This window comes from Camelus bactrianus, chromosome 29 (assembly GCF_048773025.1).
Source record: "Camelus bactrianus isolate YW-2024 breed Bactrian camel chromosome 29, ASM4877302v1, whole genome shotgun sequence".
Taxonomy (NCBI): domain Eukaryota; kingdom Metazoa; phylum Chordata; class Mammalia; order Artiodactyla; family Camelidae; genus Camelus; species Camelus bactrianus.
Genome location: NC_133567.1, coordinates 26,278,382 through 26,301,587, shown reverse-complemented (window position 1 = coordinate 26,301,587; position 23,206 = coordinate 26,278,382).

Here is a 23,206-nt window from a genome sequence, read left to right as displayed (position 1 = left end):
GTATGCAATTGGAAGTGAATGGTGAATACACATTATATGCTAGGGATGTTTATGGCAATGTTAGGGAATGAGTCCAGGAACATCTAAATTTAAATCTTGGTTTTTCCAGTTGCAAGTTGTGCTATCTTTGACAAGTTCCTTAACACCTGTAAGTCCCATGTAGCATTTGTAAAATGCGGTCCAGGACAGCTATCTGGCAGAGCTTGTTTGGGAATTAGAGTTAATAAATTTAAGTACATAGAACAGTGCTTGACAGGTAGTAGATATTTAATAAGCCCTGTTTCTTTGACTGTAATTCCTATTGCACTTACTTCAGTGCATCTAAATTAGCTTGATTTACATGCTCATATTTTTGTACTGAATTGTGTCTTTCGGGGGATGGTATATAAAGATGATTTACATTTTTGTATTATTATTCAGCTTACAAAGCGTTTTCACAAACATTTGTGTGAGGAGTATTATATTCGATCACTTCTTACTGCTTATTTTAAAAAACTAAATTTTATATCAGAGGACAGCAAAATGTGAGGGCTTTTTTAATTTTCACAAATTAAAGCAAAGTTACTATAAATGTCATTTACTATATTTATTTTATTGAGAAAAATTACTTCACTTGAATGAAAATATTCACTTATTTATTTTTTTTTTTTAATGTAGGAGAACTTTGACTTGGGCATTGGAGTTTATGCATTTCCTAAGGCAGCCATTCTGTCAGAACTTTTCCTTTAGGATCTAGTGCATAGGTAAGAAACCAGGTCTACCACATAATATAAATTTAATCATTTTAAAAAAGGAATTTTAAAATTAATTCCATATGTGGTGTTGATCATTATTGTATAGACACAAAATTGCTCTAGATTTCTTATTCCAATATTCCCTAAATATTTTCAATTTTTAAATCCTAAAGTCAAGCCCTTTGTACTGATGGGTATAACAGGAAATTTAATTTTATGTTCCTCCTTCACAGGTGGTTTATTTGACTCTCGATATACCCACCAACCATCCCCCATTCCGGATTAATTTTAATCCTAAGCATTCTACACACAAGCATTCACATACACCTCCTCTCTTCACTCAGGAACTACCAACTCCACCATCATTCTCCTTTCAAATCATAATGAAGGAATTGTACACGGCCATACATTTTCAAAAATGGCAACATTGACTTAACATCAACCCGACTTCAAACCAGCCTCTGTCTTCTTTAAACATAGATACTCTCCTCCCTCCAGCCTGGATTTCTAAGCCTTTGTTATTAAGATATTCAGAGCAGAGGCAATTTTGCAGTGGTTTTCAAATTTTGCGGCACTGCTCCTAAGTACCTGGATCAGTGTTATCTGTGATTCACATCTCTTGGTGACACTGCCACAGCCTGCATCAGAATCTCTGATGCAGTTTGAATTTGCACATTTGATAAGCTTCAGTGTATTCATTATGCACACTATCCTTGGGGAACCACTGTGATGAGGGGATGCTTTATAGCCAAGTTCTTATACCAACCACAGAGGAATGCCTTCTCCCATCACAGTCTCCATGAGAAAAATATCAGAAGCCAGGGCTTATGTGAGCATAAATCACAAATGTGTGCGATTCCATACTCCCAGGATAACTGCAAAGTTGATTCTACATGTCATGTTTCATGGTTTTATGTATTAGATTATTATTTCCTCTTCAGGTGGTAAGTTTCTAAAGTCAGGCGTTCTGTTCTCTGTAGCATCGTAGACTCTTCACGTTATCGATACTAACATCACACATACAACCTAGTAGTAACACCATGAAGGCACACATTTACCAACTCTGTTCTGCATGAACTCCTCCTCAAATCCTACTTCGTAGACGTAATCAGATGACAGCTCCAGTCAGCGTAGTTCTGTGTCCATACATTTAGTTTATGTGAATGATGATTGCTAATTTCATCTCTTCCTTGGTATAAATAACCCCGTAATAATAATGACAGTAAAATGAAGGTTGATACACCCAACTCACAAACTGGCAATCCTGGTTAAATGAAATGTCAAGGTAAATGTTGGTAACAAAGTGAACCCTAAGTCAATGGATTCAATATGATTTAATTAGTTGTGTAGTTAATGCTCAAAATCCCACGTGCTTTTTCTCATTTAATTTCTATGTTAATAATATTATATCTAGAGCCATGTTGTTTCAATAGATAATTGATTAAAGTGACTAAGTCATTGGAAATGTATAATTAGGAATAAGATGCAAGCATGAGTGGGTTTAATCCACCTTGATTGTAACTGGTGTACATTTAGGGAAATTTGCCTAAAAGCAGAGCTTTGCTTTATTGATTCAGTTGGAAAGAAACTCTAGAAGTCCAAGGGTGTAGCCTCAGGTCTCCAGACAATCCAAATCACTATCCAAGATAACTGCCAGTCCCAGTGTGAAGACAGTTATTTGATTTGTTCAAGAAAAATAGTTATTAGAAAAAATTTTCAGTACACAATACTTTCTTGTTAAATATAGGTACTATGTTGCACAGATCTGCCCATTGAACAATATATCCCTCCTCCTATCTTCCAAGGTCCATTCTGTTGTTGATGTCTATACCTCTGACTACTTTAGAGGGCTTATTTAAGAGGAATCATGTGATATTTGTCCCTCTGTGACTTAGTTCACTTAGCATAATATCTTCCAGGTCCATTCATGCTATCACAAAACAAAAGATTCTCTTCATTTTTAAGGCTGAATGGCATTCTATCACATGTATATATTACAATTTCTTTATCTGTTCATCCTTTGATTGATATTTGGATTATTTCCATATGTTGGCTATTGAGAAAAATGTTACAGTAAACTTGGGAACTCTTAGAGATTGTGATTTTGATTCTTTTGGATATATATCCAGAAATGGGATTGCTTTATTATGGGGTAGTTCTATTTTTAATTTTTTGAGGAAGCTCCTAGTTGTTTTCCATAGCTACTGCATCAACTTACATTTCTACAAATAGTGCACAAGTTTCTCTACAACCTTGCCAGAACTCGGTATCTTTGGGTTTTTTGGTTATAATCATCCTAACAGGTGTTGAGGTGATATCTTGTGAATTTGATTTGCATTTCTCTGTGATTGATGTTGAGTATCTTTTTGTATACAAGTTGTCCATTTGTACATCCTGGAGAAAGTTCTGTTCAAGTCCTTCACCCATTGTTTAACTGAGTTATTTGTGGGGTGGTTTGTTCTTGTTTTTGTTTTGGCTATTGAGTTACTGCTCTGTTTCCAGAAATAACCCCTTAACTGATGCACAGTTTGCAAATATTTTCTCGCATCCCATAGGTTGTCTTTTCACTTTGTTGATGGTTTTCTTGATTGTGCACAAGCTTTTCAGTGTGATGCAGTTTCCCACGTAAGTATTTACGCTTTTGTTGCCTGTGCTTTGGGTGTGTTATGTTCAAGAAATCATTTATGAAGAGAGTAGATGAGTTAAGTGCTTTTACCACAAAACACACAAAACAACAGTAGTGACAACAAAAACCAAAGTGACAGGAGCAAATGTTGGAGGGATGGATATCTTTAGTACCCAGATTTTGGTGATGGTGACAGGAGCAAATACTTATATCTAAACTCACCAAATTGCATACATTAGTTATGTGCAGTTTTTATATACACTGTAGACCTTAATAGAGAAGCTGGGGAAAAATTAAGAATATAACCATTAGAAAATAGTCACTCTTACATAAAAGTGCTTCTAGTTTTGGCATCCTCCCTTTTTTCTCTACTTAGATAACATCTAACCTGCCAAGTTGCCATTTGAGTCAATTCATTCAACCTGCTCTAGCCAGTCATTATAAGGGAGGAAAAATTTTCTCTTCTTCCATTCTAGGTTCTTTGGCTGGACAAATACATTGACTTAAGACAGAGTAACAGGAAAAAAACAAATTGAATTTCACATATACTTCAAAAATATGAAACAAATGACCAGAGTAGGCAGCTTTTATACTTCTAGACAAAGAAACAATACATATGTGAATTGCCAAGATGAAAGGCTTTGAGCTAGGGGTTAGTAGATTAGCGAGGAAGTAATGAGGTTTGTTTATACAGACTTCTCTGCCCTCAATTCCCTGTCTCTGATGATAAAGTTGCCTTCTACCCTCCCCGATGTGGGGAAGGTAGTTTTCACACAGGAGATCTATTTTCTGTATTCAGTGGGACAAAGAAGAGTGAATGTGTCCATCTTGCACTGGCTGTTTCTTAAGTAACTTTAATTCAAAATAATCAATGTTCCAAAGTGGCAGATTTTCAGGTGGCATATTTTGCTCCCCTTTGTTATATGCACAGCAATAAGAATAAAGGTATGTTGCTGATTGGCATTAAATGACTTAGAAATACCATCAGGATTTAGCCAATAGAATATACATTTAAATTAACCCATCAGATACTTGTCATTGTCAGATACAATGCTTGCATTGATGGCCCCTGTTAATGGCCTAGTTATACTTTTTGTCCTGTCATTTTTGCCCTATAATCCCCTCACTCTGATGCTGACTCAAACATATGATGTGCTTCAGCCAAGGGGATACAAGCAGGCTTGACACAAATAGAGGCTTGAAAAATCTTTTGCACAATTACACTCCTATTTCTTGCTTCTCTGCAGTCACTGTTAGAACAGATTTGAACCAACCTGGGGACAAGTCTGAGCTAGTCTGCTGGAGGATGAAAGGGCATATAGAACACAGGCACATCATTTTGGCCAAAGCCTCAGGCACATATGAGAACACAGCCAGGATCAGCAAAACCTCCTATCCAGCCCTCAGCTGATTGTAGACCACAGTTAACATCTTTCGGCCCCAAGGATCATGAGAAATAATCAACTGATCATTTAAGCTGCTGTGTTTTGGGGAGTTAGCAGTAATAACTAACTGATATAAATGGAAGAATATTTTTTGAGGAATATGTGAATTATACCAATTAGACAATCTATCTGTCTTATTTGTGAACATAGATGTGGAGGAGGAAATGCTACAAAACTTGAGATTCCCAGCACCTAAGGGATTGTGAAGGGTTGTAAAGTGTTATAAATCAGAAAAATATCACAGTAACTAAACTGGTAAGACAGATCCCTCCCTGTAGCAGTCATAGACATGTATGGGTTGAATTTACAAGTCAAGTCAGAAAATGATAATTTCATCATCAAATCTGTTCTCAATGAGACAATAATAGCATCAGAATAGATTTTTGTATTACAATTAGCAATAGAAAAATAATTTATGTTCATGCTCTGCATGTAAATGATTTTGCATAATTCTTTCAGCCCCAGTAACAGAAATTATACAAATTTTGAGTGCTCTCTTTTAAAACTTCCTTAGCCCCTGCCCTCTACTGAAAACAGTTATTGGCATTTTTTCATTCTGGTTTTAACCCAAGTTGAAAATAGGTATTTAATTATGCTTCGAGATTTTCTATGTCCTGTGGCCAAATGCAAATATGGCATCGGATTTCTGATGAAGAATTTCAGCCACACCTGGCAGGATTCTCTTTTGCCTCAGTTACGTCTTGATTATAAATTTGTAGAAGAAGACAAGTGTAAAAAGCTGGTTGCAAGCTTTGATAAAGTAAATGATGAGCTGCATGACCTTGGGCAATTAATTTCATTTCTACTTGACTCTGTTCCTCATTAAGAAGATGAGAGAGCAAGAACCAATAATCTTTCATCTCAGTGACTTTAGGAAGCAGATTGTAAATTTAAGAGTATGGGACTTAGAGACAGGCAGACCCTTTTCAAATCCCAGCTTAATCATTTACAATGTGGCACTGATCATTTTAATCATTGAGCTTCTGATTTCTCATTTGTAAGATGAGAATAATTGATGTTTTAAGAACTACTGAATGGATTAAATGGATTAGGACACTCTTGTCTCCAATGTCGTAAACCTGAGCCTTAAAAAGGCCTTCAATGAGTAGCATCTCTCCTCTCTGCTAGGTTCTAAACATTTAGAGAAATAAGAAAAAGAGTAGACATGGAGACCAGAATATCCTTAATGTTGATGGGGAGAAGGTAGCTTTAAGAGAGAGCCAAATTGGTCTCCTAAGTAACGCCCCAAACTGGGTGAAGTTTACTCACCAATTACAGGCAGGATTGGATCAGAGCACAAGTTAACCACAAATGAGAGTTCAGGTAACATTGGTACAAGGTGAAGCAGAAGGAAACTCATGCTTTCTGGGAATAATCTTGCTCTTGCATGAAATAAAGGGCAGACAGAACTGAGCCAAAAATGGATGTTTCACAAATTACTGATGTTACTTTCTCTTCCCTCGGTCAGGATGAGAGAAATAGCAGAAAGGCCAGTGATTGTAATGACTGCATTCTCTCTCCAGAGGAAAGCTGTAGACTGGGTTAGAAGTATGACTAGCCAGTAATAAGCCACCCATATCCAGTAGTTACTGTGAAAACTTTTTGAAATGTTACATTACTTTTTTTTTTTAGATAACTAGAATTTTATTTAGATCGCTTTTATCTAAATTTACTTTCATTTACATATAGACATGATTAGTTGAGATTTGCAGAATTAATTTCTATCATGCTGAAATGTCTTTCTAGACATAGACATAATACTTCTTATAGTTCTGTCCGAGGTACTAACATTTGCCTGATGTACTCCTTCCCTTCCAATTTTAGTTAGAAAAATAGCCATTGTGGGATTATTTTGATAGGCATTATATGTTAGTGCATCTCAAAACATCTACAATGAAAATAGAACCAATGGCAAAGGATTGGGATGGTAATGAAATATGGTCAAAAACAATGAATCCAGACAGGTTAAAAGTTATCAGAATTGAATGTGTTATTCTTGTTTATGAGACCAAGACTTCTGCTTGGATCTCACATTGGATTCCTGTCTTAAATTCTCCTAGTTTCATCTCCCATGAAGTTGAGTAACATCTTCTCTTCCTACTGCAAGAATGAGTCATGAAACAGTGAGAAGTGTTTTAAATAGTACTGGTGCTGACAAATACTTGAAGTTACTTTTGGGTGTGTTTTCAATCTTTTTCTGAATATAAGTCCCAAGTTTCCTGTGTCTTTCACTGACTTTTCCCCTTCATCACTACTTGAGATGATGTGAAGACAGCCTTGCAAATTCACACAAGGTGTGATAGGAAAATTACCTAATATGAATAGTGATGAAGAATTGACATCATACCAGTTAGGAAGGAAAGAACATACAAGGAAGAACTGTTATCTAGTCTGTTGGGCATAGACGTGTGGGGTTGATGGAGCCAGGTGAAGAGATCCTGTACAGTGTCCTAAACACTAACAACACTCAGTGCACTGACGGGTAGAGAACGAATGAGTTAATCACTCTCCAGTGCCCAGGTGAGCTTCTTTCCTGTGAGGATCTGTCAAGATGGAGGAGAATGCAGCCCCACTGTTTCTATATCCAACAAACTTGTCCTCAGATCCTACAAAAACTGCCATAAGAAGAAAGTGAATATTCCAGGTGAAAATAAAATTAAGTTGTCTTAACAAGAACCATTTTAGCAAGAATAGGCCAGGACTTTCCTGTCCCACAGAGCTCCAACAGCCCTTTTACAGCAGAAGAGGGGAGAGGGAAATACAGGTCTCTTCTTCCCTATTCTACCTGAAAGCTACAAAGATGCCTTCTGATAGGACAACACGCTGTAATTTTGTTTTAATGTCTTCAGTAGAATGGTGCCATTTAGTTCAGCTTTTAATGTGGCCTTAAATTGTGGTTTTATTACCCTTGTTGACATTCTGGAAGCATGAAATTAGCAAATCACATTAAAAAAGCAAACAAAAAAAGCAAGAAACCTTAGCCTAGTTAAATAATCCCAGCATAAGCCACATATTTGAATAATGTCCTTACCTTAAAACACTGAGCATATATTTATTTGAGGGTTTCTTTTTCCATAGCCAATGAATTAGTTTTATGAATAATTGCATATTCCATTACATTGCAAAAGCATGCCCTCATGGTGACCTTGAACAATGCTTTCTGCTGTGTAGGAGAAAGAAGAGACTTTGTGATTCTTCTGCTTCCTCCTGAGAAATAAGATTCCTCTTGACTCCACTTGATGAAAGCATCCTGTTCTTAAAACACTTGTCAATACCTCTGCCACTCCACCCAGAAGGAACTTCTTTCTCTTACATTGCAACAGTGATCATTTTATTTCAAACAAAAGCAATTTCACAGTTACAAAGTGAAAACTATTTCAATCAAGATATCTTCATTCTGTTAGAATTCAAAAATATAGGTAATCATGCACTTTTTTTTTTCCTTATCAAACTAAAAGTAATATGAAACACATATTACCTAAAGTGTGTACCTTCTCTGGTCTTATCAAATAAAGCAGACAGTCTCAAATACTTCAGTGGAGTGTGGTGAAGGGCAGGCTTTTTATAGCACACCTTTTAAAAAATGTTTTGGCTCTTTGACATCAATTTCCTCTTTCTAAAAGTGCCTTAATTTCATTATGAGAAATTAGCCCTTCCTCACTGGAAGTAGACTGGTGAGACTGTAATTAAGGTTTCTTCGTTTGCTAACCAAATGGTGGAGAGAAAACTCAAACTAGGCTAATGTGATGACCTTGTCATTCAATCTGAATTTCTAGCAGAAAATCAAAGAGACTGAAAAATCTTGGAATTCTCTTATAACAAGTGGCTTCTGCAGAACATAAAACCCAGCCTTCCTGGGCGTTCATCCTGACTCTGTCACTAAGTGTGTGGTATTGGACAGGTAACTTAACCGCTCTACTTCCGTTTGCTTATTTATTGATGGGGAGAATAACACCAAATTACAGGGCTGTGATGATGATCCAACGAGCTAACAGACAGAAGAAACGCATAGTTGTTTGTGCAAGTTGGCATTAATATCATGTTTGCACATTCCAGTAGTGATTGCCTTGAGTGTTCTGCTTTTCTATGGTACATTGTGTGTGTGTGTGTGTGTGTGTGTGTGTGTGTGTGTGTGTGTGTGTGTGTGTGTGTGTGTCTGTGTGTGTGTGCGCGGCTCCTTCTTCACAGCCTGCACCTCTGCCTTGGTGCTCCTTCCCAAGTTGGTTCTTCATCTTCCTGTTGATTATGAGTCTCTAGTGATAATCTGATAAGTTGCTTCATGTTTAATTTATTCAAAGTAATTTTTTGATCTTCATAACCAGAGACCCTTTCCTGATGCATACTTACATTGAGATGACATAGTTTCTAGAAAAATCCAGAGCAGATTATGAGGTTTTAATGTTAAAAAAAAAAATCAAGCTATGGAACTGGCAGATAAAAAGACTGATACTCAACCCCAAAGAGTAAGAAATATATGAGGTCCAAATGTTAAAAGTTGAAAGGAATCCCTTTGGTTAAACTCTCTGCAAAATGACTCAATTAATTATCAACCACAATCAGCAACATAGTGTGTGTCTTTTCAAAAAGTAAACCTGAGTCCATAAGAGATATAAATATATTACCAGGAACACTCCTGGGAATAGTAATGCAATTAAGGTCATAATTAAAGCATTCTTTCATCTTTTAGGTCTATACTTAAAGCAGAAAATTAAGACTTTAATGAGGGCCCAGTGGAGAATAAACCAAATTATTAAAAATAATGAAGGAATAGATTATATATGAAAAGAGTAGAAGAATTGAAAATTTTCAGAACAGAAAGCCCTGTAAATTGCTAGTTTTAAATGCATGTTGAAGATTACTTTATATGGTGATGCATTTCTCTTTCAGATCTGTATCAAGTAATTTTGCTTGTGACATACAGGCTAGGCAGTAGGAAGATCTTATAGACTCTACATTTTACAAGAAACAGAAACAGTGGATCAAGGACATTTTGGAATATAGTTTTTCTAGAATATCTTGTTGAGATAAAGATCTAACATGATTTGGCCCATATTGACCCAAGACTCATAGCTTTACTACCTCATTCATAAATGAGGCCAATTCCATCAAGGTCCTTCTGCCTCTCCACACCAAACTGTGTTATTTAAGTACCTCTACCAAAAAGTTCAAGGAGTCTTTGAACCAGTGTCACGATCAGCCAGAGAAACTCAAAAGGGCTGTAAGTGTTCATTAACCTCATCCTGGATTTGACCAGAAGGTGGAAAGAAGAACACTCCAGCCGAGGTCCACCTCGCTAGCCACATGGTGATGTTTTGGGCTCAAATACACAGGCCCACAGATTTGGATTCTCATGGACACTCTGAACAGCAAGAGTTTGGGTGTATGAGACAAATTTAGTTTGTTTTAATTTAGAATATTTCTAATTTAGTTTGTTTTATTTATATATTATTGGTATCTTCTCACTGCATAATAAGACTTTCCACTTTTAAGGGAAATACGACAACTTGACAGATTTTTAGTAGAAATTGATAAAAAAAAATAAAGAGAAAGTGGTTATAACTTGTGTTTACTGTTGAAAGATGCTGATGACTTTGGGAATGGTCTGAAGTGTCTATTTCAGCTGCATTCTTTGGGAAATGGAGATAATGATAAAGGCTTTGTCTGCATCACCTTCTTTAAGGAGTTACTGTGAGTAACCAGGGTACTGAGGTGGCCAGATCTTGTAGTCTGTGCAGCACCCAAATATCACAGTAAGATAAACAGGATTCAAAGACTGGTTTTAGAATAGAATTCTCATTTGTGCTCATGAAATATTAAAAAGAAAAATGTGTAGCCTAGAGTGAAGACAATTCTTTTTATAAGTACTTATACAGTATTTCTATTCACCTTAATAATACTTAGCTAATTTAATCATCACAGCAGTCAGTGAGGCAGGCCCTGTTATGATTACCTGCATTTTACAAATAGGGAAATTGAGGCCTAGAACCGTTCAGTAACTTGTCCAGTGATACACAGCTTTAATGAGGTAGAGTCGAGTTTGTACCCAGGAATTCTGTCTACAAAGTCTGTTCTCATAACCACTACATTGTCTGCCTAAGTGCATAGGTAGTGTAACTCCCAAGCAAGGGAAGTTTTAATCCAAAAGGTGTAGTAAATCTTTGACTGAGCACACATCTTTTCTAGACAACTTCTGAGACATCTTCCAGACTGTAATTTTGTGATGCTCTCCAGTTGACAAAGGAGATGCTTAAAATACTATCAGGGTGACTGATGTGAGCAAATCATGTCCACAAAGCCCTTTGAGGGCTTCTTCCTCCCGACGCTCACAGTGCCACTTGTGATTCTATCTCCTGGAAAATAACAAAGTCAAGACAGTCTGATATTTGCAGATGAGAATTTGAATTGTAAAGTTGCAAGTGACAAAAACAAAAGGTTCTTTCAGGAAGTCTGTTTTACTTTTTGACATTCCAAACCAAAAATCGAGGTTGCTGCCCAAAAATTATTTCAGATGCAAGAACTTGAAATTTTTGAGATCAAATAGGTATGTGTATATTGAAGGTGCAGACATTAACCAAAGAGACGAGAATGGAAACAGGTCTAATGGAAAATACCTATTTCTAGTGCTAGAGTATAGTGATCTTAGGTAAAAATACATGATTAAATAAATTCTAACTGTAGGTGTAGTTAGTTGGGTTAAGTTACAAAGCACTGTTAAGATGTCTTCCCAATTATTAACTGCAAATGCTCTGAAAAAAGTAAATGTATGCCAAGTTCTATCTTATAAAGTTATTTTGTATTACCTTGCTGAGAAGAGTTGAAAAAGGTTAAACTAGGTTATGAATATAGAGTTTTGGAAATCTCCCTATCTCTGAAGAATGAGCACTATTATATGCCAATAAGGTTGGTTCTGCCAACATATTTAGACCACATTATGAACCAGATACTGTTGGGTAATATATCACCCCACCTCCAGTGCCCTTCACTTGGGAATCCCTGAGCAGAGATTATCATCTAAACAGAGGAGATGGTTATTTGAAAGAATGAAAGTTTAAGTGCAAATTTTGAAAACTATTATAAAGGAAAGAATGATATTTTACTGTAAGTTGGAAGCGATGGTGACAGAGGACAGAGAAGGCTTTTTATGAACAAACAACAACTCTCTCTTCTTGAATATTTCCTAGCTCAGGGATGTACCTTTCCAAGAAGTTAGGCAGCACAGTTCCATGGAATACAGGCATTAAAACTGAATAGCCAGAAGTTAAACTCAAACTATATAGGGTTGGGCAAGTTATTTCACCTCTCTGGTTATAAGTTTCCTGGTCATTACTACCTTGAAAGTTTGTTTGGAGAGGTACAATCATTTCAAGCTCCTGATACATAGTAGGGACTCAATAAATTATAGAATTATACCTGCTTTTATTTTTATTACTGTTGATTATAGTGATAAAATATACTTGTTAAGTCTTGGGCTATTTGCTTCTTTAAGAATGTAAACATGTGAATCTTTAAGTTAATATATGGATTTACACTGGAAAATTGTATTTACTGCCAAATTACTGCAGGGGATACACAAATATGGAAGCTGTTATTGGTGTAGTCTGTTCATTGTAAAATATGAAAAAAATCAGGAAGACTGACAGTCTCGTTGGGAAGTCAGAAGACAAAGTAATAAATATGAGTTCAGTGCTTTATTAGTCTCTGTGTTAATTGTCTATGAAAGTGTAGACATGAAAGATAATGTGATTGTCATCACATAAGTCCCCATGTGATTTCATGAAAAATTTCATTGAAATAAAACATTTCAGTCAAGTTTCATGCATTGCTCTGTGCACAGCAGAATTCAATGCAGCTATTCTCTTCCTGAAAATTTCCATCAGAGAAAAAAAATCTGGCAGCTTCTCTGACTAAGCACCATTCAAAGACAAAAATTAAGTTTTTTCTTTAAACCTTCAGTATTTTTAAGGGAGAATCTGTAACTTGCTCTAGTCAAATGTTTACCTTTAGGCTTTAGAAAGTAGCTAAAAGGATTAGAAATTGGAGATCCAAGAGTTTTAAATTAGACTGAAATAGGAACTACCAAATGTCTGATTCCCCTTCCTAGAAGGGACAGAAGATGAAGGATCTGGTTGTAAGTGATCTGGGAACTTGAGCTGGTCATGAAGGTAAGGATCCTGTGGGGCCAATCTTGTTTAAAAAAAAAAAAAAGTCTGGGAACAATTACCAAAGGCTGAATTCTGAGAATTTCCACTTTGCAGGAGGTCTAAGGGGATTTGTCAAAGTCTGGTCCATTATGATCTACTTCAGAATTACTTAGAGTCTCTTAAGAAAAATCCCTGTGCCTCACCAGAAGAACTATGAAATTAGACTCTCAGAGCATAGGTCTCAGAGACTTGCTTTTGTACCACATTCTCCAGGTTATTTGTATGTAAGCAGGACTTCTGGGTTGCACTTAGGTAGATGATCTGGGCCTAGATGACCAAACCATCCTGTGCAATAAAACATGACACACAGGCCATGGAGAGCACATGAGCATCGGTGTTTGGAACAGGTTTTAGGGAAAAGTCTCTCTTTTAGAGAGCCTGGTTAAGATCTTCCTGAACTCAGAACCAAGTAGCTTCCTTCAAAATGTATAATGTTATATGGTCACCATCACACATTGAGTAGTTAAGTTTCAAAGCCTGGAATGACAACAGTAAACTATTTTCTATAGAAGCTGTTCAGCCTTCATCTAAGACATCTTTCCTTGTCCTGCATCTTAAATTCCACTCAAGCAGGATAGCAATGGAGTAAATTGTGCTAGTGATTTTTTTCCTGCTAATGTGTAATTTAAAAATTATCTTGTTTCCTTAAAAAACTAAAGATAGACTTACCATATGATCCAGCAATCCTACTCTGGGGCATATATCCAGAGGGAACTTTAATTCAAAAAGGATACATGCACTCCAATGTCCATAGCAACACTATTTACAATAGCCAAGTTATGGAAGCACCCTAAATGTCCACCGACTGATGACTGAATAAAGAAGTTGTGGTGTATGTATATAATGAGATACTACTCAGCCATAAAAATGAATAAAATAATATCATTTGCTGCAACATGGATGGACCTGAAGATTGTCATTCTAAGTGAGATAAGCCAGAAAGAGAAAGAAAAATATCGTATGATATTACTTACATGTGGAATCTAAAAAAAAACAAGACACAAATAAACTTGTCTATAAAACAGAAACAGGTTCACATACACAGGAAACAAACTTACAGTTACCAGAGTGGGAAGAGGGTGGCAAGGGGTAAACTGGGAATTCGACATTTGCAGATCCTAACTACTATATATAAAATAGATAAACAACAAGTTTATACTGTATAGCACAAGGAACTATATTTAATGTATTGTAGTAACCTCATGAAAAAGAATATGAAAATGAACTCATGTATGTAGATGTATGACTGAAACATTATGCTGCACTCCAGAAATTGACACAACATTGTAAATTGACTATACTTCAATTAAATAAATAAATAAATAAATAAATAAATAAATAAATAAATAAATAAATAAATAAAGTATCTTGTTTAGAAAAATATACATTGTGATTCAATTCTGTGTCTGGCATATCTACGGATCTTAATTTTTTTTTAATTGCAGACATAGGGAAAGGTGCACCTGATATTTGTTTAAAATGGCGAGGAAGACTTCATCCCAATCGACTGCAATGAAGATTGTAAATGCTCGTCTGTGCAAATGAGCAAGTGCTGGATGGCTTTTGAGGAGAGAGTGGCCCAGGTGACTAGGCCATCTGGGTCTGTGGTTGATTGGGATGGAAGTCAGGCTCCTACCCTCCCACGGAGAACAGGAGCCCTGCCTTCCTTGTTGATTACATTTTGGAGGGATGACTTCCACTTCTTTAACCTTGAGGAAGACATTTCTGGATGATCGAAGATTCACATTTCAAACAGGCAGAGAAAGAATTTACAATTTCAAGTTTTCAAATGCCAGTTCTCCCAAAAAAGGGAGGTCAGGGCCCTACAGTCAAGAACCAATGTTTAGTCAGGCTGAAGGGACAAGTTAAGGCTGTCTTGGTCACAGAGTATAGACTAGGAGATGCATTTTTCTTAGAGGCACTTGGAAGTTTTTCTGTTTTTCATATTTTTCTGGAATGATCCTCCTTTCAGATGGTATCCCCCATGTCCCCTCCTGTGTATCTTATACTTATCAGAACAGGCACCCCCCACCTGTGATCACCACAAACTTTCAGAGACATGGGAATACTTACAATTGCTTCTTTGGTCGGTCTGGGCTCAAAATTGTTCAATACAGAGATCAAGCCTGAAATATGAGCCATTTTGATGTTCAAACTAAATGCATATTTAGCTATGTATAGACTAGTGATTAAGGTTGTCCATATTCTTCTGGAAGTTTGGTAGGAAGTGCACACAAGGGATCTTTTCTGTTTGTTTTGATTTGTGGACAATGATATGTCAAAGTAGATTCTTGATATTTGATTATTTTTTGCATCTTAGAGTCTCTAACACTCCATGAGTGTTACTTTTGCCAGAAGAATCCAGCACTGAGTGCAGGTAGGCACGCAACTGATGTTAAGAATTAACGAAAGGGGCACCTTAAACGAAAGTCCATCATACTTCACTAATGTTAAACAAAATATCAGATATTAGTCCCTGCAGGGGTGGGAGTAGCTCAGTGGTAGAACCCATACTTAGCATGCTCAGGGTCCTGGGTTTATCCCCAGTACCTCCAGTAAAACAAACAAACAAACAAACAAATAGCCAACATGAATTTTATATAGATAAGGGTCCCAACAGCATATTTCTCTTTTCCCATGTTTTCTGATCATGTATATTTCACCCATGCCACTGATGAATGTTCTGTCAACGTTTATCTCTTTTTCAAGTGTTTGCATGTTACAACACCCTTGCCACTTAGTGTGAAATGCTGTCAATCCCACCAGGTGCTCTGTGCCTGTTCCAACTTTCCACAACATCCTGCAGAAATCAATACAAAGCCGCCAGTTTGTTAATAAATCTGCAATTAAGACGTAATGAATTTTGAATGAGAAATGATTTCTTTTAAGTGTGACTGGAGACAGTGCATTCATAGTGAAATGAGAGAAGGGCAGTTAAAAATGTGACTTCAAGCTCTAGTTCTTGGCTTTGCCTTGTAGTTTCTGTGATCTTGGAATTTGCAAATATGAATTCTGTACATTTATTTTCCTACCCCTGGTTCAGGTAGGCAAAAAATACTTGGTGGATTAAATGCAACATGCATTTGAGGAAAATTTCTAAAGGTCAAAAAGTGAATTTAAGTATTAAAAAACATCTTGGGATAATTTATAAATCTATTGTATCTCCATCCTAGACAAGCTTCTCTAGTGCTTCCATGATCTGTGTTGACAATTTTAGGTGCTGGGGGTTTATTGTTTTCAGGTGAATCAAGATGTTGCTTGAAAAAGATAATGTCTTTGTCTTTATATGCAGCATGTTTAGTTTCCAAATGTCTTCAAAATTTACTAGGGGCCAAAGAGCTTTTCAATAAAATTTTCTTACATAATACACACTGAGCATGAGGTGCAAATCTATTTCCAAAGGAAGTAAATCCAAAAAACAAATAACTTTCCTCATATTTTCTTCTTAGTGGTTTCTTACTAAATGTTGTTATTTTGTTGGAATTGGACATAAACTTGACCCTGGAAAGCTCACTTCCTGAATTTCTAGAAACGGAAGGCTGCAAGTGCTCATCTTTACTTTGTAATATTCCGACATTTTGATCACTTGATTCAGACACAATTTGATAACAAAAAAGATTCTACTTCTTGTTTAAGTCTTCCTTCTTTCAGCAACAGATCCACAGGCAATGTGTTTGTGGTACAAAACATGGTTAATTTAGAATAAACATTGAGTATCACAAATGTGTTGAAATTATAAGACAGGACACAGAAGATGAGCCATCATCAAAGAGATGATGCCAAGCATCTCATCAGTGACTGTGTTAAGTGCTGCCTGGGCATCAAGGCGCAGGTGGAGCATCGCACACTCGTGTATCAGGTGATCTCTCACTCGACGTCCTGGTGCTCTCAGGCATGGGACACCTTTTCTTAAAGGTAGAGTATCACATAAAAATAAAAGCCATAGCAATGAGTTTGGTAGTCTTAAACTTTTATTTTAAAATAAATTACAAAGGAAAAATTACTGTTAGCATGGATCTTTTTCCCACAACACTTACTAACTTAGACAATATTAATATTCTGCAGAAGACAGTTTGGGAACCATTGGACTAAGAAATAATGAAGAGATTGTAAGTGTATTCTTAAGGAAGGGACTTCAAGGTCCCATGGCAGGGGCTGGCAAACTTTTCCCTAAAGGATCACACAGTAAATATTTTTTACTCTATGGGGCCACACGGTCTGTGTTGCAACCACTCAGTTTTGTAGCTGTGGCAGCAGCCACAGGCAATACGGTAAAGAATGGGCACAGGGGTGTCCCAATGCATCTCTATTTACAAAACCAGGATGGGGCTAAAATTTACCAACTCCTTTCATGGATACAGTATCCTGGAATCTCTTTTAGCTTTCTGCTGCCTGCTGCCATTAGACACACTCGTTGTTGACACCATTATACATCTGAAAGCTGCTTTCAGGGCTAGCGACTATTCTGATGAGCTATGTCAAAAACACACAAACACAGTTCAAGGTTTTGCAAGACACAGAATTCTGCTGTATCCCAAATACTGTGTGTTAACATTGAAAAATAAACTATAAACTGAAAGTTAGTTACTACTTCTCTGGACTTAAAAGTACATAAATATTTACAGAATACAGAATAAGACTCATTAAAAGTACTGTATATATTTTACTGGTTACTCTGCATCCCATTATTTTTTTACTGAAGGCTTAACGAAGACCTAATGAAAACATAATCTCTCATTTTAATAGGCTTATTCCTCATATAATAGCTTTTAAAAAGCATAATTAAATGGAAAGGTAATGCAAGTTTTAGGACCTCTAAAGAATGCTGGCTTTGTAAGTTTAGGCATTCAGATTTAGGGTCTGCCTAAACATAGCTACTTTTGATTTAAGCTTTATGATTTGGCTGCAGAGTGAGCACGGGCTCCTCATGTTAGATCCTGACTCAGAATGGCTTTCCTAGTGACAGCTAGAGAGCAAGGTACCTGGATGAGGAGCCCTTCCTTCTGTAATCACACTCTCTGCCCTAGCAGCTTGAAATGCAGACTCTTTCAAAAAATAAAATTAAGGGATCGGGTGGAAGGGGAGTAACCAAAAGCCTAGAATGAGAAAAAATTAAAATTAGACACTGCAAAAGCAGAACTAACTACAAACCTCTTAGATGACCATTCCTTACAATTTATTTTAGAGCCAGGAAATGCAAATTCTTCTTCACCATAATGTCGATCTTAAGAGTGAAGTAGAAGGTGTCTAGCATAAGAGAAACACTAATATTTTTGTCCTGTTTACTACCCAGGTAATTTCATTGCTTTGAAATGCTCCCCCATCCGCTGACTTCATAGAAAGACATTAAAAACTTTCAGAAATAAATCTAACTTTTTAAAGTACAGCCATACCTTAATGTCTCTAAAATTAAGCATTGAAAGTAATCTAAAATGGAATTATACATAGAAGTGTTACACCATGACTTTTTGCTGTAACGACTCTTGTCTCAATAACCAAGCTCCTAAGGTTACTAATGTTTGAGTGACCATTGTTTACTACGTGCCAGGAACTGCTAAATCTTTCATAGATTGGCTCATTTAATCCTCAGAACAAACCTGAGAGTCAGAGACTATCATTTATCCACCCCCAACAAGCAGGGATAAAGAAATAGTCACAGAGGTTAAGCCACCTGCTAAGTTAACACATCTGTGAAGAACCAAAAAGCTCACCTACAGAGCCCACGTGCTAGTCAGTGCTGTGTGTCCCTGAACACTCTTAACTTCCCAAGCACTCAGAACACCTGGTACCAGGGGTTGGCTGGTGCAGAGAGAAATGACAAATGATGGGTCACAGATGCCAGGAAGTCAAGGGTCTCAAACTAGAGGAAGCAGCAGCAGCAAGCCCTGCTTCTCCATTGCTGGGAGCAAATGAGACTGTCCTTCCACAGTCCCGAATGGAATTTGGTGACAGAGAACTTTATGGAGCCGTTCGCTGGGTGACCTAAAAGCTTAGGATCCCTCTTCTTTGCTGCCCGAGAAGGACGCAGCAGAGTAGGAAGCTTTGTTATCAGGAAGGGGGGCCTCATCCCCACCTCTTTAGAGGTGCTTCCCCGAATCTCTTGAGGACAGAGATCATCCTCTCTAAAGTTTCTGTTTGACTCCCTAAAAAGGGCAGGGTGGGGGGGGCACTCAACTTTTGTCTCTTCCGGTTAAGCTGACAGGTAGCACAACCCACTCACCCCCACCTCAGGCGGTTCCGGCTTTGAACAACACCCTTGGGGGCAGGAAGGCTGAGGAAGAGCGCAGTCCATTCACAAAGGCAGGATGGGCACGGACACCCCATCCAGCACCTGAATGCTTTTTTCAACAGTCACCTCAACCTGCAGCCTGGGCCAGCTGTCCCTCGGCTTCCCCTTGTCACAGGTGCACGCTGCCCACTGCCCCCGACAGCTTGGAGATGGCTTTCCTTCGGAGTCCACCCTCGCCTGCGGAGCTCCTCTTATGTCCCTGGGCAGTGGTCTCAGCTAACAACCACAGGAAAAGTACACTATCTTTCTCCTTCATCTCCATCAGTGATGGGGAGAACCATGTGGTTGGGCTGTGGAGCCTGCGGCCGCCTTTTCACAGAGCGCAAGGCAGCCTCTCCAGAGGGCACCACTGGGCTGCTGCGGGGCTGCGGTCCCACCCGCATCCACACCCAGGCCTGAGCAGGGTCAACAGCCAGTCCTCGTGGACGGGAGGGGGGAGGAAAGAAGTGGGGAGGGGGAGGCAGGGGAAAAGGGGGAAATGAAAAACAAAACAGAGGAAAGAAAGGAGGATTCGGGACCGGGTGATGCTCTCAGCTCGGAGATATTGCCTGTGCCTTCTCCGCAGACATCCATTCGCGGCTGGTGCAGCCGCTCATCTGAAGACACACTGAGCGCTCTGGGGCACCGAGCTTCCCGTCTTGCACTAGCTTCTTGAACTCGCCAAGTTTCGTGATCCTTGCAGCACTAAGTTCTCACACCTTGAGGGTGAAGTCCTCCTCTTCAGGACTCCTGACAAGGCTGTGACACCAATAATCCCATCCACACTCTCCCCAGAGAAGGGAGAAGAGATGGTTTAAGGACATTTTCCCAAGTGTGCAAACGGTGTTTCCATTTCTATCTCTGGGGGAATTTTTGTCACTTGACCACATACAGAGACCTTCAAAGGAGTCTGGAAATTATGATTTCTTTTTTTAAAACTGAAGTAGAGTTGATTTACAATATTGTGTTAGTTTCAGGCATACAGCATAGTGATTCTGTTTGCTGGGCTTTTTCCTTAGATTATATTTCATTCTGGGTTATTACAAGATATTAGGTATAATTCCCCATGCTGCACAGTAATTTCTCATTGCTTATCCATTTTATGTTTGGTAGTTTGTGTCTGTTAACCCCATATGCCTAATTTGCATCCCCCTTTTTGGTAACCATAAATCTGTTTTCTATGTGAATCTCTTTCTGTTTTGTATATAGTTTCATTTCTATTATTTTTTAGATTCCACATGTAAGTGATATCATATAGTATTTGTCATATAGTGTTTGTCTTTCTCTGTCTTAAACTGGGTGTACTGAGACTTGTATTTGAGATTCAGATTCTAAAGGTGAGGTGAGACTAGTTCAGAAAGCGCAGTCTTAAACACGCCCAGCAAAGAGCATTCCTTACATCATATGTTCTGGTTACCTATGGCTGCGTGCTAAACCATCTCAAAGCAATAATCCTCCCTGTGTTCAGGATCTATGGGTCAGGACTTAGGACTCAACTGAGTGATGCTTCTGCTCCTAGGTTTGACTGGGGTCATGCAGTGGCATTCAGCTGGCAGCAGCCAGTCCCTAGTCTGAGAAGGCTTTTTCCACGTGCCCGAGACTCTGGTGGGCACAATATGAAGGTTGGCTGAGTGGGCGTGCTGTCCCTCCCCACGCATTCTCAGGGCTTCTCCACAGTCTCCCCAGCAGGTAGCTGCTCTCCTACCTTGTGGCTTAGATGCCCAGAGTGGGTGATCCTTGCAAAAGGGGAAACTGTCAGGCTCTTAGCAATCAGACTTTGAAACTGACATGACAAGCCTTCAAATGCAAGAGAGGAGACACGGCATACGGATGCCCTGTCCTGCTGGAGGGATGGCCAGACAACCGTGGCCATCCTAAACCCGCCCTCCAGGTGGGAGGCTTGGCAGGGTCCTTGTGCTCACTCTTATGAAATCTGAATCACAGTGCTCAAACTGTAAAAGTAAATAAATAAAATTTTAAACATCAGGTTTAAGAAATACCCTGGAGAGTTTTCCTAGATACAGATGACTTATAAAAAGCTAAGTTATTGGTTGTATCTACATTGTAGGATTTTTCACAATTTAAATTTTAGGTTCTGGAAGTAATTACCAAAGTTTAAAAATATTTAGTGTCCTTTTGAATACAAATAGGCTGTTATCTTCCTCTTGAGTTAGTCTGAGTGAAAAAAAATCTAGGGTCACACCTTTCAAAATATAGTTTGAATGCCAAGCAACTGGATGTTCGGGGTATATGTTGTGTGTATTTCTAGTTTAGGAAGAGATTAAAAGGACAGGTGAGTTGTCGCATATCAGTGTGCCATTCCTTCTGGGATGAAAATGAAATTTTAGACTTCTAATTTGGTGTTAGATGCAGAAAATAAAATAACCTCAAAATAAACATAGAAGGCTGACCAAGTGTCATCCAAGACCATTACAGCTCCAGAGACACCCCATAAACCATAAAATCTTCTTTAGCTAAATACACACCAAAAGAGTTCGTTCTTTGCTGACTGGACAAGTCTTTTTTTACTTTGTAAGTAATAAAATAAGAAAGAGGCCACTTCTGAAAGTTTTATTTGGAGATCCTGAATTTATTTTAAACTTCCATTCTTAATTAGAGGTCACCTGTACTCTCCATTATTCCACTCCTTAATTTTACTTTGAAATAATTTTAGACTTTCAAGAAGGGTAAAATATTACAAATATTGTCCATATAACCTTTACCCAGCTCCTCCAAAGATGAATGTATTATAAAGTCATAGTGCAGTCATCAAGACCCGGGAAATTAACAGTAACAAGATGTCACTAACTAACCTAGAGGCTTTATTCAAGTTTCACCCTTCATTCTACCAGTGTCCCTTCTCTGGTCCAGGACACACACTGGGTTTAGTCATCAGCTGTCCTCAGTGTCCTCCAATCTGTGGCGGTTCCCAGCCCTCCTGTCCTTCATGAACTTGACACTTTGGAAGAAGAGAGGCCATTTTGTCTATTTTCCCTCATTTGGGTTTGTCTGACTTTTCCTTAGTTTTATGTTTAAATTGCCCCCCCCCTTTTTTTTTTTTTTTTTTTTGCAAAAACACCAGAGAAATGGCTCTGTGCCCTACTCAGTGCCTTATATTGAGGTGTATATGACATTGATATGTCTCATTATTGGTGGTGTTAAATGAAAACTTGACTAAAATTATATCCAGTAGGTTTTTTCACTATAAAATTAGCTTTTCTATTTATAATTATAAAGTATTTTGGGGGGAGACACAAACATGTGCAAATATCCTTTTTCCCATTATACAGAAGTTTTGGCCACAAATTTTGGCATCCATTGATGGTTTTTTTCCTGCAAAAGTTATTACACTGGTATATGCCAAAAAAGATTTTCTACTTCCATTATTTTTATACATGTATTAATTGGAAATATTACTAATTGCTTAAAGGAATTCTGGATTTTATTTCCCACCCTACTGTGGCTTGATGATAACAATGATTAAATATGAAAATAATACTGAGTTTTAGGTTTTGTTTCCCCTCTGTTTTGGGGTAGCTATTATTAGCCTTACTTTGATCTATTTGTTATTAAGGCCATTTTGTAGGGAAGTATTAAGGCTATTCCATCTTCTTTCTACCTGTCTTTTCCTCTTTGTCTCTAAAACTTAATTTTTTAAAACCATACTACCTTTTTATTTTCCACTTTTTTTCTCTATCATCTCTTTCATGTGGGAGATATTAACCATAATGTAGAAGCTTTGGATGTGATACCATTTGAAGAGAAATAAATTAATTAATAGAAGAGAAGAAAACTATTTTATTTTGGTTTCATTTTTTGAGCCAGAAAATTGACACATTAGTGAGATGAGAGAAAGCAGCTTGGCATGACCAGAATGATCAATAACTTCCACAGCCCCTAGGAAACAGGTCGGAGGCAAAATTCAAACAAAC